The sequence below is a fragment of the Tenrec ecaudatus genome, chromosome 9, assembly GCF_050624435.1.
Source record: "Tenrec ecaudatus isolate mTenEca1 chromosome 9, mTenEca1.hap1, whole genome shotgun sequence".
Taxonomy (NCBI): domain Eukaryota; kingdom Metazoa; phylum Chordata; class Mammalia; order Afrosoricida; family Tenrecidae; genus Tenrec; species Tenrec ecaudatus.
The window spans coordinates 147430945-147449845 of NC_134538.1; the positions used below are offsets into that span (position 1 = coordinate 147430945).

At 43.6% G+C, this 18901-nt stretch overlaps 1 protein-coding gene and 1 non-coding gene across 2 annotated transcripts in view; one reads left to right on the forward strand and one right to left on the reverse strand.

Moving 5' to 3' along the window:
- Positions 1-18901, forward strand: part of SND1 (staphylococcal nuclease and tudor domain containing 1) — a 484534-nt gene that overhangs the window by 222097 nt on the left and 243536 nt on the right. The gene's annotated exons all lie outside the window — the stretch shown is intronic.
- On the reverse strand, positions 1516-1587 carry LOC142457663 (small nucleolar RNA SNORD5). The gene has a single exon (XR_012786361.1). It is a non-coding gene; the product is annotated as a small nucleolar RNA SNORD5 (small nucleolar RNA).

Sequence of the window (18901 nt, forward strand, 5' to 3'; positions counted from 1 at the left end):
TGTCTTGTTCTTAAAAACAGAAACACTTGGTCAACTCAAAGATGGAGTACCCAGTAAGCAAAGTAAATAGGGGCTGACTTGTGCTTACTAGTCTGTTTAGCAATTTCACATGAGTTTTCTCACGTGAAAGAGTTCACTACAGCTCAGTAAGGAAGCCCAAGTAAGCTCAAGCTGACCTTGCTCACTGGATACCTCTCCCTTGTCAGAGGTGGTAAATTTGAAAAGAGGCTTCAATTATCGCAGAAGGTGCTGTGAGCTTGGGAGAGAGACAGATGCCAGCCATCTTTGGTGCAGTGTAAGAATGTGAAGTTACTCAGGATTGGTTAGTAAGATCAGGCTTACCTTGTTTATCTGTTCATCTAACGTGGTGTCAGCCCCACCCACCCTATCTAGAAACAACAGCTCAGATGGCTTTCTAGAAGCCATCGTCGTCGTGGTTTGCCATGCTGGCTCTACACAGAAGGACGCCGTTCTGAGGATCTGGGACACAGTGGCATTTAGTCTGCAAGCAGTGACTCAGCAGACTCATCTCCTGCTAGCTCAGGCCATTGTCATGAGCTCACCCAGAAGGCATTGTAAGAAGGACCTTGGCTGTTACATAGGACTCCAGGTTGGAGTCAGGAAAATCCGGTGACTTTGCAGTGAAACGTCATCCAAATGTTTCATGTGGTTATCTATGGAAACCGCATGCTGCCATGCCTATTCCTATAGAAATGTCTTGGTTTCCAGATTGTTTTACACCATGTTTCTGGTGTGGAATTTCAGCCTAGCTGAGAAATTATTATTGCTTTTATTAGTGATATTTTGGGACCATGCAAATCATCTAATGTTCTTTGCTGAGATACGTCAGAACTTTTCATCCATGCGCCCACCCTTAAGAAAAAAGAAAATTGTGAGTGCCAGGCGGTGAGTGACTCTGAAGTATTTACCAATATTTACTGAAATTATATACCAGAGAGAGCCTGGGAGAAGAGAACAGGAAATTTCTTTTTACAGATCAGAGATCATCATGAGGCTGGGAGAATCTAAAATGTTTATATTTACAGTGCTCAGGTAATATAAGTTGGAAGCCTATTTGAAAGAATAGAAATGTTACCTGTTCCGACTTGTTAGGCACTCAGAGTAGCTCACAGACCCACTGGACCCAGACAAGGGGCCAGGCTGCTGCCCCACAGCAGCCTGCTGAGAACCGTAGAACTGCATACTTAAATATTCAGCAATTATTCACTCAGCCGGACTGCTGGGCAGTAGGCATGTTGTTGTTGTTAGGTGCCGTCAAGTGGGTTCTCACTCACAGTGGCCCTCCGTCGAGCAGAGTCAACACGCCCATCCCCACAGTAGTTTGTGTTCTGTGTAAGCATTGTGTGAGTTCATCTCTTCAGTGGTCATCCTCCTTGAAACTGACCCTCCGCTTTACCAAGCTCGTTACATCTTTCCAGGGACTGGTCTCTCCTGATAACATCTCTGAAATACATGAGACGAAGTCCCACCCTCTTCTTTTTTTTTTTCCCCCAGCTCAATCAGAATGAAGATTTAGTTCATGTCTGAATCATTCAGCAGTTGAATAGTTAAATTCATCACATGAACTATATGTACCAGTATGCTGAAAGATGACATTTGAAGTCAGTTTAAACTTACCTAGGAAATGTGCAGATTTACACCAATACCTAGGATCAAAACCAAGTATTAGACTGTTCCTACTGTCTACACGCTTGTCTTGCGGTTTTTACTCACAGATCCAACCACCCACCCTCTTCTTTTTTTTTTTTTTAACAATTTATTGGGGCTCATACAATTCTTATCACAATTCATACATATACATACATCAATTGTATAAAGCACATCTGTATAGTCTTTGCCCTAATCATTTTTTCTCCTCTTTTTTTTACATTTTATTAGGGACTCATAGAACTCTTATCACAATCCATACATATACATACATCAATTGTATAAAGCACATCCATACATTCCCTGCCCCAATCATTCTCAAGGCATTTGCTCTCCACTTAAGCCCCTTGCATCAGGTCCTCTTTTTTTTTTTCCCTCCCTCCCCTTTCCCCCCTCCCTCATGTGCCCTTGGTAATTTATACATCGTTATTTTGTCATATCTTCCCCTATCCGGAGTCTCCCTTCCCCCCTTCTCTGCTGTCCCTCTCCCAGGGAAGAGGTCACATGTGGATCCTTGTAATCAGTTCCCCCTTTCCAACCCACTCACCCTCAGCTCTCCCAGCATCGTCCCTCACACCCTTGGTCCTGAAGGTATCATCCACCCTGGATTCCCTGTACCTCCAGCCCTCATATGTACCAGTGTACAGCCTCTGTCCTATCCAGCCCTGCAAGGTAGAATTCGGATCATGGTAGTTGTGGGGAGGAAGCATCCAGGTTCTGGGGGAAAGCTGTGTTCTTCATCGGTACTACCTCGCACCCTAATTAACCCATCTCCTCTCCTAAACCCCTCTATGAGGGGATCTCCATTGGCCGACACTTGAGCCTTGGGTCTCCACTCTGCACTTCCCCCTTCATTTAATATGGTATATATATACATATATACATATACATATATATATACACATACATACACACACTTATATCTTTTTTTTTTTTTTTTTGCATGATGCCTTATACCTGGTACCTTGGCACCTCGTGATCGCACTGGCTGGTGTGCTTCTTCCATGTGGGCTTTTTTGCTTCTGAGTTAGATGGCCGCTTGTTCACCTTCAAGCCTTTAAGACCCCAGACACTATCTCTTTTGATAGCCGGGCACCATCAGCTTTCTTCACCACATTTGCTTATGCACCCATTTGTCTTCAGCGATCCTATCATGGAGGTGTACAGTCAATGATATGATTTTTTGTTCTTTGAAGCCTGGTAACTGATCCCTTCAGGACCACTCGATCACACAGGCTGGTGTGTTCTTCCATGTGGACTTTGTTGCTTCTGAGCTAGATGGCCGCTTGTTTATCTTCAAGCCTTTAAGACCCCAGATGCTATCTCTTTTGATAGCCGGGTACCATCAGCTTTCTTCACCACATTTACTTGTTCACCCACTTTGGCTCCAGCCGTTGTGTCGGGAGAGTGAGCATCATAGAATTCCAATTTAATAAAAGAAAGTATTCATGCATTGAGGGAGTGTTTGAGTAGAGGCCCCAGGTCCTTCCGCCACCTTAATACTTGACCTATAAATATAGACACATAGATCTATTTCCCCATCCTCCTATATACATTTGCATGTACATGTCTTTGTCTAGACCTCCATGAATGCCCTTTGACTCCTAGCTCTTTCCTCCATCTCCCTTGACTTTCCTCTTGCCCTACTACCATGCTTCATCGCCACCTGGGCTAGAGTATACCTCTTCTCTAAGCAACCTTACCCTTGATCATTTCCCACCAGGCCTGCCACTCCCCCTTCTCTACCATTTGGGGTCCCATGTTTTTCCCTTGTCCCTGGGTTTGTTAACACCACTTCCTTACGCCCCCTACCCCCCCACCCCAAGTCCCCCCGGAACTGTCGGTCCCATTGTTTTCCTCAAGATAGTTCAACCAGCCTGTCCTATTCAGACAGACCTGTGGAGACACTAACATGCAGGAAAACAAGACAGAGGAAAACAAAGCAACAGTATGCAACCAGACAACAAAACAACAAAAACAAACCACTGACAAAGAACAGAACAAAACAGTTCACAAGAGAAAAGCTTGTAGTTAGTTCAGGGATCGTTTGCTGGCCCTTAGGAGCGTTTTCCAGTCCAGTCTGTTGGGGCACCACACCCTGGCCCCAAAGTCCACTTTCAGCATTCCCTGGGGACCTTGCCACTCCATTCCCTTGCTGTTCCGCTGCACTCCCCCAGTGATTTGCCTCGGTGTGGTGGGATCAGGTCAGGTGAAATTCCCACACTGTGTCTCCGGTGCTGTCCCCTGTATCACCCTTAGACACTGATTGGCATCATTTCTCATAGTGGGGCCAACCATGTTGTTCTCTCTGTGGACTGGCTGCTCTACTCAGGAACATCATCATCACAGCCTGGTGGGCCAGGCTATGCTCCACTCTCTCCTCCTGCCCCTTCATCTTCTCCTGTGTGCTCTGATCAGATATGTTCATCTCCCGGAGCTGCAGAGTCAATGTCGTCCTTTGGAACAAATTCTTTTCGGGGGAGGGGCAGGAATCCACTTAATTTATGGTGCTGGGGCCAGCCTCCCAGACCTCTCCACTGGTTCCCTACTGCATTCACACCTTGCGACACTGGGTTGAAGTCTGGTCCCACTTTCCCTGTGGAGATATAAACCATACCCTCCCCACCCACCCTCTTCTAAGGAACATTTTTCGCCTGCCCTTCTTCCAAGACAGATTTGCTTGTTCTTCTAACAGTCTGTGATTTTCTTTTCCAACATCCACCCTTCTTTGGTCTGCTGTATTATCCAGCATTCGCATACAAATGGACAAGACCTTGGCTTGGGTCAAGCTTGGATCAGGCACACCTCATTCTCAGTGTGATGTCTTTTTTTGTTCTGAAACACCATAAAGAGGTCTGTGCGGCAGATTGGCCCAATCCAACACATCGTTTTATTACATGATGGCTGCTTCCCTGCATTTTGACTGGATCCAACTACAGTGAAATCCTTGACATTCATTCTTGTCTTTGGTTTAGTTAGGAGGATTTTTGTTGGAGGTGCAGTCCGTTGAGAGGGCCTAAGTCTTTGATCTTCACCAACAAGTCCTCCTCTCTTTCAGCAAGCAAAGTCGCGGCACCTGCAGATTGCAGGTTGCCAATGAGCCGCCTTCCAAGCCTGGTGCTGCATTCTTCTTCATGGACTGCAGCTTCACAGATTAATTGGTCAGCTCACAGATGAATAAGTATGATGGAAGGATACACCCTTCATAACACACCTTTCCTTATTTTAAATCATATAGTATTCATTTGTTCTGTTTGAATCTTATCCATAGTTTGGTTGAATGTCTTTAAACAGCCCGTAAAACACAAAGTTGCTCTGAGTTGGAACTGAATCAATGGCAGTGGGTTTGGTTGGTTGGGTAAACATCTTTCTAGTATTCTCTCCTTTCAGCTAACATTCATCAAACATCAGCAATGATTACCCTCGTTTCACATACTCCTCTGAATCCAGCTTGAATTATTTCCAGCGAAATTTTACATGCTTTCAATGTTAATATTAAGAGATGATTTTTGCATTTTGTTGGGCCACTTTTCTTTGGACGAGGCACAAATACGGATTTCTTCCTGTCAGTTAGCTAGATAGTTGTTTTCCAAATTTTTGGCAAGCTTCCAGCGCTGCATCAGTTTGTTGAAACATTTCCCTTGATATTTTGTGGGTTCCTGAAGACTTGTTTTTTAGGACTGCCTTCAGTGTAGGTTGGGTTTTTTCCATCAATACCATTGTCCTTGATCATATGCTACCTCTTGAAATGGTTGAATAATGACCATTCCTTTGACTACAGTGACAACTCTGTGTAGTTCTTCTACCTTTGGTGATGTTTCCTGTATTATTTAATATTTTCTCCAATAGAATCCTTCACTATTTCAAGTTGAGACTTGAATTTTTACTTCTTTTAGCTTGCAAGCTATTGAACATGTTCCTCCCTTTCTGGTGTTCTAACGCCCAAGTCTCTGCACAGTTTATTGTAATGCCGCCTTCATGTTCCCTCTGAAAGTTCTGTTCAGCTCTTTTACATCATCAGCTTTTCCTCTAGTTTCAGCGACGGATAAAGTTCAGAGCCCCTTTGAATATCTGCTTTGATTTCTTCATAGATGACTTTCTGCTTTCTTTAATATATGATGTTCTTGATGTCTTCTAATAGCTCGTACTTCTGTCATACAGGTCGTCAGTCAGTAGTGTGCAGTGCATCAAATCTGTCCTTGAGATAATCACTAAATTTAGGTGGCGTATACGTTAGGTCAGGGGGCCAGTTCACTGTCCCTCAGACCCATTGGAGGGCTGGATTACAGTTTATTTGTTTTTTTAAAAAAACTTATAACAAATTCCTATGCACACTGCACATATCTTATTTTGAAGTAAGAAACAAAACGGGGTAAAACACCTGGTGGGCCGGATCAATGTCCTTGGCAGTCCACATGTGGCCCGCAGACCACAGTTAGAGGACCCCTGCGCTAGGTCATATCTTGGCTCTCGTGAACCTGTATTTTCGTCCACTTCAAACGGAATGCACACCTCTCGCTACCTTCCTTGTGGTTTCTGCCCTTTCCTTGTCTGGTGGCTCCCTGTGTGACTTTCTAAGTGCACACCACTTTTTAAAGCAGTATCAGTTTACATTTTGAGGTGAAGGGGTAATGCTTTGGAATTTGTACAATTACTTCCAGCCCTTTAACCCCAAGTCTCGTCGTATTATCTTAGCCTCCCTAATAGCGAACTTTATAATGCTCAATTTTAATCTGTGCCTGGTCAACTTTATACACTATTCATCTACTTTCAATTCTTAAAGGTAAGGAGATTTAAACGATTTCATCCCCCTCATTTTAAAAATGTTTTATTATTATTTTTCTATCATCGTGATTTATAGTACTTATTACATTTCCCCTCTCCTTTTGTAATTATCTTCTAGTGCTGCTACTAAAAATTTAATCATTCCCCACCAAAACTGGAGTTACAATATTTGATCAACTAAGTCTTCCTGCTGGACCAAGATAGTGTGATTATCACTATAAAGAAAGAAACGATCCTATACTGCTAAATCCCCCAAACCAAAGAACAAGACCATCCTCATTGATACAAACAAATGGTAGCCCCATGTTAGAGTCAAATTGACGGTGATTTCACAGCTATAATATTTATATAATCTGTTCCCACTGTGTGTGTGTGTGTGTGTGTGTGTGTGTGTGTGTGTGTGTGTGTAGCAACTGGGTAGGTTTGAATGACCGACTTTCAGGTGAGCAGCCAATTGCAAACCACTTGTGCTATCCAAGATGCAAAACATATTCAATATATTCTCTCTCGCTTGTCCTTCTTGTTTTTCTTCATAATGTTGCTGCCAATTGTTTTTCAAGCCACCCTCTGTGGTATGTTTTGGTCTCCAAATTTAATGAACTTCTAGCAACTTTTTTAAGCGTGGGAGGTGAACTATGAATCTTGTGTATTTGAAAATGCCTTTCTTTTGCCTGTATTCTTATTAGTTAATTGTAAAATTGTAGCTTTAAAAATTGATTTTCCCCCCTTTAACTTTGAGTGCATTCTCTTGCTTCATCATTGCTTATGAGAAATTCAGTTTGTTTCTGTAACTGTAATTTTTATTTTTCTGCTCCAGAAGCTTATATAATGTTCTATTTATCTTTTGTTTTCTGAAATTTTATCTATTTCTAAATCATTTCATTTTTACTTTGGCAAACTACAAACCAAATCCATTGCTATTGTACTGACTCCAATTCCTAATGACTTTTCAGCATCTGCCACCCCACTGGCAGTGGAAAACTTTTACAGGATAGCCCATCACCCAGAATAAAGTGTAGGAATCTGTTTTTGCAGGCCCCTGGAGTGTTCCAGTAGCCCGAGGGGAGGCAGCATCACCCACTTTGGGAAGCACTGTTATAAGACTGAGTAGACTGAAAACGAACTCCCTGCCAGACAGTTGAGTGCGACTCACAGTGACCCTATAGGACAGGGTAGAACTGCCTCAATATTGTTTCCAAGGCTGGTTCCTTATGCTAGTCAACTACCACATCTTTCTCATGTCCCACTTTTAAATCTGAGCATTCTTCATGGAGATTCCCACCTCCCCCTTTTATTCCGTAGTCGGCCTCCTTATGCTTCCTATCACTGTAAATGTTGTGTTCATTAAGCAAACAAACAAAAACAAACATCTTTACCTTGTTCTTCCAGGTGATTTGCTTAGCCAGCTGTCCATGTGTCTGGCCTCATTCTCTGCCATGCCTCTCTTCCTTATTCATTGAGCTCTCGCATTCTGGTACTGTCCCAATCATTAGTTCATTTACAAGTATTTATAGAATGCCTAGGAAGTAGGCACAAAACATCAGGTCTACTTTGGTAGGTTCAAAACAAGAAAAGTTTCCACACAGAACATACATAGAGATGGTTCTCTCAATCTATCCTAGGTTGTTTGTTTGTTTCTCCGTGAGTACCCTCACACGCGTAGTTCAATTCTCAATTGTTCTGCCTTAGTAGCATCCTGTTCTTAGCTTATCAATACAGTATTTTCACTGACAGCCCTGAGAATTTTATTCAGAAGCTCCTAAAAGAGGAGAGAAAAAGCAAGCCCTCCTCTCTTGCCTGTGTTATCCGTCTCTCCCCGTGCTTAACAGATGTTGCCTCTCGTTTTGTGCCCCCTTTCCCACCAACCCTTCGTCTTAAGTGATTTTGCTTCCGGCTGGTGGTTCGCATGGCCTTCCTCTGCAGTCGTGAGTGTCAGCCTTCTTGAGGGTCTCTGGAAGTTCCGTCCATAATCGGTTGTCAACTCGAGACTTAAGAATGAAGGCATGGAATTAACCTGTCAATCAGGTTGCAGCTTGATGACCACATTTGGAGGCACGAAGGAGATAAATAGCTCACTGGAGGGGGGACACATACACATACCCCGTGACACATTCCTGCTGACAAGACACATGGGAGGAGCCACATGGAGACCCACACCAGTGCTGATATACTTCTACCACCACTGGATCCACAAGACTTTCCTGTGATCTTTCCACTGGTGGCCTGTGATCTTTCTGCATTCTGCTTCATTGGATGTGTTCATGAGTCTGAAGAGGACTTTATAGATTGGTACCAGACATAGGGGCTAATGTGGGACTTATGAACTTGATCTGGACTGGGCTGGGATGTTTCCTCAATATTCAATTGCAGTTGTATATAAAGTCCTTTTTTCTATACATACGAGTGTCTATGAATTTGTTTCTCTAGTCCACCCGGACTAAAACACCGTCTCTATAGGGAAAGGCCTAAGTGGGCAGCAATGTCTGTGAACCTGAGGCAGCCTTCCTTGAAGGGTACCCAACACTGTCTGGGCCTAGAGCACAAGCAGGCACATTGTAAATCCCTACGCTATCAAGATCAAGGAACTTTCTCCCACCAGCAGCGAGCTGGGGCCCATCCCACAGGTTGGAGTTTTAATATTTTCAACCAAAGCTGCCTCATGCCTTTGGCCTCTGTTTCTATCAGTCCACAGCGTCCATCGATGGCACTTCCCCGTGAAGTCTCCCAGCCTTTCTTTGACTCCAATACATGCCTCTTTGAAGCCAATGATCTAGAACACAGTGGTAAATTGGAGAATGTCTTTGGTGTAAAAAGCCATTCAAAGCAATAGTCCCCAGAACCTGAAAGTACTAGGAGTAGGATGTGCTTTCTGTCATCTAAGATGGAGCTTTTACAAATCTGGAAGTCTGACCTGGGAAACCTGCCATGGTGACTTGCTGCCCTGTGAATCGTGACCTCGTAAGTGCCTCTGAACTCTTTCTCCCTTCCTGCCATGCCAGGTTCAGTTGCAAGCTCAGGTGCGCTCTGAAATACTGTGAGATATCTCCAGTGAAAAACAGTAGGCGAGATAGAAGCCTAGATCATGAATCTGATTTTTCAGTTATAATTACAATGTGCTCTCATTGGAGCCTTGGTGTGCTTTGGACAGCTGAGCACAGAGCAGCAGTTCAAACCCACCTGCCACTCCACTGGAGAAAGATGACGCCGGCTCGTGTGAAGATACAGCCTCAGAAACCCCAGAGAAGGTCATTTTAAGTCAAAGTCGACTTGGCCGCAGTGGGTTTGCGTTTTCTGTTAGAAACTGTTCCCCCTAGCACCCCATCTGGAAGACTGCTTAGCCACTAGAAATGTAATGTGCTCTTCTCTTTCACAAAACATAGAACCTGAGATACAGAACTCAGTAGGATTTAAGTGGTGTGCCCATAACCTGATCTTCCCCGCAAGCCATTTTTGTGCGTCTGATTTGTGTTGTTTGTCTCTTAGGGCTACATGGATGGAGCTTCAGGGAATGTGATAATTCCAAGAATGTACAACATTCAATGGCAGAAATTCCTGTATTTTCACTTAAGAGTATTTCTTGACTTTCAGCCAGGGGTCAAAGCTCTCTGCTCCTGGCCACTGTGTGCATTCGGAAGCAAGCAGAGGCTGGCTTTTCAGGTCCTCTTGTTGTACTTACTGAAGCACTGCTCTGAGGAAGCCCTAGGGCCCCTCTCTGGTGCTCTGTGCTTGTAGAGAAAGGCCAGTCCTTGCAGCCCGCCCTCTGCCACTCAGATCCCGTCTGCATCCTGTCCTTCAGGATCAGCACAAATTATCTGAGGTCCTGTTAGCATGCCTTCTTGCTTCCCAGGCCCCTTAAGGCTCTATTTTACCCATGCCTGTCTTTTCTGTCATTTCCCTGGGACCTTGTAAAGGGTGGGATGTGGACATAAGTTCTCACTCTGCCATTCTGATCACGAGCATTTTTCCTTTATTCCTTTGGAAAGTGCAGTTGATGTGATAAGGAGCAGGCATTTGACCTGGTTACCAATAAGCACAAATCCTAAGTCTTTTATAAGTCGTTCTTCGCCCTTTCTCTGTGGCTGGCGTAGCACACGCCGGTAAGGGAAGTAGGAGTGCAGTAGCTGTACTGGTGGTGCCCTAACAGAGATCTTAGTAAATGGGGAATTACTCGGTATTCACTTGTGTTAATATGCTGAACCCCACACACATGTCAGTTGGTCATACTGTGGTGGCTCCTACATAGGGTTGCCATGACTTAGCACTAGCTCCATGGTCCCTAACAAACGATGACGTTGGAGATGCCCCGTTCACATGTGCGTTGTTTTCAAAGAGCGGAGGACAGGGAACCTTTGCTCTCTTGAGTAGAATTGCGGTGCAGTCTAAAGCAAGTTTTTGTTTGGATCGCAAGAATCTTTGGATCTCTCTCTCTCTCTCTTTTTTAAAGTTGCATTTGAAGGGAAACAGACTAGGGCCAAATCTCAACTGTTATTATTCCACAGCTGGGGAATCGTGTCCTTTAGTCTTGTCTTCTGTCATTTGGAGAGTAACAAGTGCTGAACTGGGTACCATTGACTTCATTTCAGATCCAGTAGTCCTCTCTGTTCTTTTCTCTCACGTCTGCAGTTTAACACACAAGGAAACTGTGCTAATTGACACTCTGGTATATGTCCTTATAATCCTGTTACTAGAGTGCAGATATGTGCACTTGTATTAAGGTGGATGGTGCTCTACGTACTGTACAGTTGCCTGCTTGATTTTTTAAAAAATTCAATAATGTAAGCATCCTTCAGGTCATTAAATAACTCGATAGCAACCTTAAAAATCCATATTTTGTCTATTTCCAACATTCTAAGCAAAACTCATTTGTTTGCAGAGCCAATACTAAATTAACTTATACTTTTGCAAGATTCATTGTTAGATTATCTCTAGGGTAAATTATTAGAGTTGGAATTGATGGGGCAAAGGGCATGCATATTTTAAGACTTCTGTTATGCATCACGTTGTTCTTCAATAAACGTTAGGGTTTGAGCTTCCCAGATCCTTTGGCAGTCATGAATATTAACATTTAAAAGTTTGTAATTTATTAGGTGACATCTAGTCATTTTTAAGTTTATTTCTTTTAAATACTGATGAGAAGGACACTTGTTCATATGCATCTTGATTTGTGATATTTATTTTGTACATTATATAAATATTTTAAGTCCTTCATTGTTTCCCACATTTGCTTAGTTTCTACTCTTGTCTCGTCACCTCCCCTGATCTTTTTCATCGGGGTGACCATTCTGCTGTTAGGCCCAGCTAGAGACCCTGTTGGCGTCGGGGTCTTGGCTGAGAGCAGAGACTACCACAAAGACAGACGTGTGCGTGTGTTTTATTGACTGTGCAAAGGCATTCGGCGGTGTGGACCACAGTACCTTAGAGTACCATTGCAGAGAATGAGAACTCTCCACTGTGTTCATGAGAACCTGAACAGCGACTAAGAGGCAGCCCTTTCAACAGAACAAGGGGATGAACAAAACAAGGAGATACTTTGTGGTTTCAAATCAGTAACAGTGTGCTCCACAGCTCTACCCTTTCACCAGACTTAATTCAAATATGTATGCTGAGTCAATAACCTACGAAGCTGGACTCATGAAGAAGAATGCAGCGTGAGATTGTACTCTCACTAACAGTATGCAGATGATATAACCTTGCTTGCTGAAAGCAGAGAAGACTTCAAACCAGGATGAAGAGCAAAGAGTACATCAATGGAAAGTAAACAAAAATCTTCACAACTGGACCAATAAACATCATGATAAGGGGAAAAAAGATTAAAATTGTCAAGAACTTGATTTCACTAATATACACAATCAACTCCAATGGAAGCACATGATTAAGAAATCAAGCGAGGTGTTATACGTGGAACAAATTGCCTTTAAATGTTGTGTTAGTCTGGGTTGACTAGAGAAAGAACTGCTCCATAGACACACTGTATAGGAAAGCACTTTATATAAAGAGTAATTGTACATTACTGAAACCCAAAAGAAGGCTGAACATGATATTAGGACGAGAGGAAAGTAAAAGGAAATAGAGGAAAGAACTAAGAGGCAAAGGGCACTTGTACAGGTCTAAATACAGACATGTACATGTGTAAATATTTTTATATATGACAATAGGGAAATATTTATTGGTTTGGTATTTAAGGTAGCAGATGGACATTGGGCCTCTACTCAAGTATTCCCTCAACGCAAGAACACTTTGTTTTAGTAAACTGGCATTCTATGATTTTCACCTTCCCGACATGATCACTGAAGACAAAGCGGGTGCATAAGCAAATGTGGTGAACACAGCTGATGGTGCCCGGCTATCAAAAGATATAGTGTCTGGGGTCTTAACAGCTTGAAGATGAATAAGTGGCCATCTAGCTGAGAAGCAACATAGCTCACATGGAAGAAGCACACCAGCCTGTGTGATCACAAGGTGTCAATAGGATCAGGTATCAGGCATCAATGACCCAGAACAAAAAATCATATCATTGTGAATGATGGGGAGTGCAGAGTGAAGACCTAAAGCCCATCTGTGGACATTGGACATCCCCTTACAGAAGGGTCGCAGGGAGGAGAGGAGCCAGTCAGGGCACAGTGTAGCACTGATAAAGCACAAAACTTTCCTCTCGTTCTTTAATGCTTCCTCCCCACCATTATCTTGATCCCAATTCTACCTTGAAAATCTGGCTAGACCAGAGCATGTAAATTGGTACAGATAAGAACTGGAAACACAGGGAATCCAGAACAGATAAACCCCTCAGGACCAATATTGAGAGTAGCCATATCAGGAGGGTAAGGGGTAGGTGAGTGGTGAAAGGGGGAACCGATCACAGTGATCACCCTATAACTCTCTCCCAGGGGGATGGACAACAAAAATGTGGGTGAAGGGTGACATCGTTAATTGTGGGACTTGAAGATATATATAAATTATCAAGGGTTGTGGGGGGGGGCGGCGGGAAGAGGGGGAAATAAGAAGCTGATATCAGGCTCAAATAGAAAGAAAATGTTTTGAAAATGATGGCAACAAATGTACAAATGCGCTTGACACTATGGATGGATGTAAGGATTGTAGTAAGAGCTGTACGCGACTCCAATAAAATGGTTTAAAAAAAAGAAAAGAAAGAAAACATCCCAGCCCAGTCTAGATCAAGTCCATAAGTAGGATATTAGCCCATATGTCCAGTATCAATCTGTAAAATTCATCTTCAGGTTCACGAACGCATGCAATGACACAGAAGAGCACAGGCCAGTGGGTGGAAAGTCTTGTGGATCCAGTGGCAAGGGGAGCATGTCAGCGCTGGCAGAGGTCTCCACATGGCTCCTCCAGCTCCAGGGCGCTAGTGTATCTCTGTGTTGTGTCATCAGGAATACCAAGCAGAGAGTCTTTGTGTCCTGCCTCCAGTGAGCTATTTAGCTCTGTACTGCCTCCAAATGAGCTCATCAACCAGCAACCTGATTGACAGGCTGAGCTCCACCCCTTCGCTCTTAATAGTCTCAAATTGGCACCAGATTAAAAGTGTCAATTGCATTTTGGGGACTTTCCAACGTGATATTGTGAATTACCTTATAGGTATGCAAAATCTAGATAACAAATGAGGAAGACCAAGCAAGAATCGATGCCTTTGAATCATGGTGTTGGCTAAGAATCTTGACTATGCCATGGACTGCCAGAAGATGAACAAATCTTGACTGGAAGAAGGCCCACCAGAATGCTCTTCGGAGGGAAGATGAGGAGACTTGCCTCAAGTGCTCTGGACGTGTGAGATGAGTCCCTTGAAAAGCTCGATGTGACTGGTGGAGGGTCAGAGGAACAGGAAGATCAGCAAAGGGCACAGTGGCTGCACTAATGGGCTCAAACACAGCAACGGTTTTGAGGATGACCCAAGACTAGACAGTGTTCAAGTAGTACATTAAATTTGACACATTTCATAAGGTTACTCAAGAGCATTATTAATAAGAATACAATGGCAAACTGAATTTTAAAATTAAGCAATTTACCAGTAAACAGGAATAGAAACTGTACTCTATATCCATCTTGAATTCCAGCACAATTTAAAAAATTTTATTCTTGATATTTATAATTGGCTTTTAGAGATTGATATTTATATTCCCACGCTCTGTTCAGAAACTTCCAGATTACTACCCTTCTCTTTGTTGAATTGGGTGCACTGTCAAGAATGTCACACACAGCCTCATTCCCACGGGATTATCTATTTAGCTGTAATTCTTCACCATCCTCTCCAATAATATGGACCTGAAAATACGACAGCTTTAGCGCAAGTTCAAGGATTTGCCAACAGGAAGATAAAGAATATGCCTAGTATGTGTTAGATGGCCAACGTTAAAGGGGAAAATCTACAGAAATCCCCAGTGGATTATTTTTTATTGTGCTGTTTGTTGTGCTGTTATTTTTCTAATGGATCTTTCTGGGACTTAACTTCTCACTTACATTGTCAGTTGTGGTGGCTACATTATAATACATTTCTCCCCTAATTAGTGAATGTATCCTCTTTTTACCTAAAGGCAGTGATGGCTACTATGTTATTTGCATAAAGGTAGAAGTAATTGATATTCATCTAGAATTTGTTATGCTTTAAGAGTTTAAAACAAGAGTAGACATGATTGATTTGTTACCAAAAGCAATTTATTGGTTCATACCTTCAAAGCCAACAACCCCTCAGGGTTTTAGCTAGTTATCCCACTGTTGACACCCTGCAAGGAGGCTTCAGAAACGTTTGGGCAGGAACGTTTTGAGGCCCCATCACGTATGTGACGTGATGACTTAGCAAAGCGCTGCACAGGCTTAGTGTTGCGGGGCGTGTTCTCTCCTCCCCCACCAACAAGGCTCACGGACCATCACAGTTTGTGTAGCTTTATGATGATCCTCTTGGCTGCGATGCCTGTGTGAATTTCCCTGCCATCCCTGAAAATGTGTTTTTACAACAGAGAAACAAATGGAACTTGGAAGGATTTAGCTACTGTTTGGACCTTGGACGTGAATATGTATGTCAGGAGTTTATAGATGCTGAAGAGCACAAGCTCCATCAAAGTTACAGGGACGGTGTGGATTGTTGGCTGACTGTGAGGTTCTATAACGCTAAAATTGTGATTAATTTATAAGCCATCACACATCAGGTCAATAGCAAGGGGAACTCTATTGCAGCTTTTATACCATCCCCCTCCTCACCCTCCCCCCCAATCATCTTGCCATTGATTGCAAATCCCCCTCATTTTTTGGTTTTCTTTTTGCTCTTTGACATTTAAAAAATTACTATTATTTAATCATTTTATTGGGGCTTATTACAACTCTTTTCACTCCCCTCCTTTTTTTTAAGAGCTAAGAAGCAACTATGCAAAACATTTATTCCTGTCACTACTTTCCCAGTCATGTTCTCTGAAGTGTTTGTGTTCCTTCTCATGTCACTTAGCACACAGCCTGCGGCTAGGGGAAGATGAGCCATTGAGTGAGGGTTGACTGCTGAATCTCCTTGATGGATCACTGCTTTTCAAAACCAGGAGCCAAGACAGCCCCTCCCCTCCCAAAGGAGTAGAGAGACTAAGAAATTCCCAAACTCTAAAATCCGTAGGATAAACCTTGCTGTACAAGAGCTCTTTGCAGTGTTGAAAAGCAAAGATGTTCATTTGAGGAGTAAGGTGCGCCCGACCCAAACCATGGTATTTTTCATTTCCTCATCTGCATGTGAAATGAACTTGGATATTGAATCAAGAAGACCAAAGAAGAATCAATGCATTTGAATTGTGGTGCCGGAAAAGAATATGGAAAATACCATGGGCTGCCCCAAAAATTCTAAACCAATCTGCCTGGAGAGTAGTATGGTCAGAATGCTCTTCAGAGGCAAGGATGGTGCAGCGTGGTCGCGAGTACTTTGGGCACGTTATCCCGAGAGATCAGTCCCTAGAGAGGGACATTGTGCTTGGTAAAGTTGGAGGGGCAGGACAAAAGTAGGGTCCTCAAGGAGATGGGTTTCACAGTGGCTGCAGCAATAGGCTCCAGTGTGAGAGTGTTTGGGGAGATGGCACAGGACCGGGCAGTATTTCATTCTGCTGTGCATAGAGGGTTGCTCTGGGTTGGAACCAACTCTATAGCACCTAGCAACAACAAAGTCCTTATAAAAGAGCCCTGGGGCGTAATGTGTGACTAACCCCAAGATCCGAAGTTCAAATCCACCACTGAAAGACTTTGTACAACATTAAAAATTTAATGTTGGAAACCCAGAGGGGCAATTCTCCGCTGCCCTGTATGATCACTATGCGTTGGAATCAACTCAATGGCAGTGAGTTGGGTTTTGGAAGGTCCTGTGAGTCCCAATCAACTCAATGGCAGCCTTTTTTGGGGGGGACTTATTTGTTGCTCTTACTAGAACTGAAAATCAGTCAAGTGAGAAAATATTCTGGCTTCCAATTCTTAGGGAAATGTTGATTTTCTCTCAGAAAACATTTTTGCCTTGGCTTCATCATTTTCATAAGTGGTGGCGAGTTTTGAAACTACTGCCTGCAGAAATCCTGGACGTTGTTTATGCAGTGAAAGTGGAAAGCTGTTGCTACATTCTAGACTTCCTCAACTGTGCCATTGGGCTTAGTCCAGATGCTAATAGACCTTAAGGAACAAAAACACCTCTCCTCTTTGGTGATGCCAACTGGCTCAGGTGTGGGCTCTAAGCCATAGCAGGGTAGTAGCACCGTTTGCCATCTTGTGCCCCTGCTTCAGGATTCTCATTAACTCAAGACAAACCTCCAGGCCTTCACCCTGAGGGACGAGCTTGTACCCAAACAGTCTTCTTCTGACTCATCTGGAAGGACAGGTCTTCAGAGGAGAAGGTAGCTATCTGGTTAGTAGTGACTTGGTATTTTGTTTGTTTGTTTAATTGTTTTATTAGGGACTCATACACCGCTTATCAAAATCCATATATACACCATGTGTGTGTAAAGCACATTTGTACATTATTGCCCTCATCATTCGCAAAACATTTGCTCTCTGCCTAAGCCCCTGGCATCAGCTCCTCTTTTTTCCCCCTCCCTCCCTGCTCCCCCCTCCCTCATGAGCCCTTGATAATTTATCAGTTATTACTTTGTCATATCTTGCCCTGGCCAACGTCTCCCTTCGCCCACTTTTCTGGTGTCCGTCCCGTAGAGAGGGTGACTTGGCGCTGTACAGAGCAGGATGGCAGCCCTCTAGAGCGCACACTGTTGTTTTGGATGAACTTCTGGTGACCAAGTGTGCTTTATGGAAACCATAGGGGAGTTGAAGACGGCGCTCCCCGGCTACCCCGGCCCCGTTTGGGTCTTTAATAGACCTCTCTGGTGCGGCTGGCTCTACTTTCACTGTCAGAGCAGATCATTCCAGATGCCATTATGTAATTTTCCGTCTTGGGGTGTGTGTGTGTGGGCGGGTGGTTTTGTTTTGTTTTTAAGTGGTGTTTAATGTCAGGCTAATAATAAACTGGGTATGTAGGCCTGGTTTTGTCATAATGGCACGAGTTTACTTATTTGTCCTTTATTCCTCTGAGAGGCGAGGAACCCCCCCCCCCCCAACTGATGCCCATCACAGCGGCAGAGGTACAGCATGGCAGCGGGCAGCCCCATTCTGAAGGGACAAAGATGAGGCATCTTCGGGTTCTACCTACACACAGCACTTGGTTTCCAGCGACCTGGATAGACCCAGGAGGAATGAGTATGCCATTCTCGAAACAGAATTCCCCAAGTTTGGTGTAATCCCCACCCACAATCCTTAACTTCTTGTCTTTTAGGAAGGTTAGGAAGGTGAGTTTTGAGGACACGTTTGTGAGTCTGGGGCCTTAAGTTGTGTTCAGTCGTTCTTGGTATATTAAGTCCGAGAGAGTTTACTAGTGGAATTCTTCTATCTGGGCAATTGGCTTTTTTCTTCTCCTTTTTACCCCACAAACCTGGGACTTGTTAAAAAAAAAAAAACTACCCTCGTATTTCAATGTATATACTGGCATGTTGTGTTTTAAAAATAGTTGATCTTCGCCTTTAAGAGATTCTGGTGTAATTGGTCTTGTGGAAGGCCTGGGCTGCATCTGAATGGTGGCTTTAATATGCAGACCATTCTGACCGCCAGGGTGAAAGGATGGCTTTGGGGGCAGGTGGCTCAGAGACCCACATTGTTTTATCCTCAGAGAAGACCTGCAGAAGGGATATAGGCAAGCGATGGAAGTAGGAAGAAAACATGTATCTATTTTTTTGGACCATTTTCTTCAACACAGCTTCTTACCTCCCTTAATTGCTGCCATACCTACTCTGCTGAGAACCCCATGACTGAGCAGTGGAGGGCCGAGATGGTAGCGGTTATTTCTAGCTTTGCCTCCAGCTCTTTGTGCGACCTTGCCAAGGCCTGTATCTGCCCTTTTTTGAAAGAGAAGGTGGCATAAGCAATGCTGCCA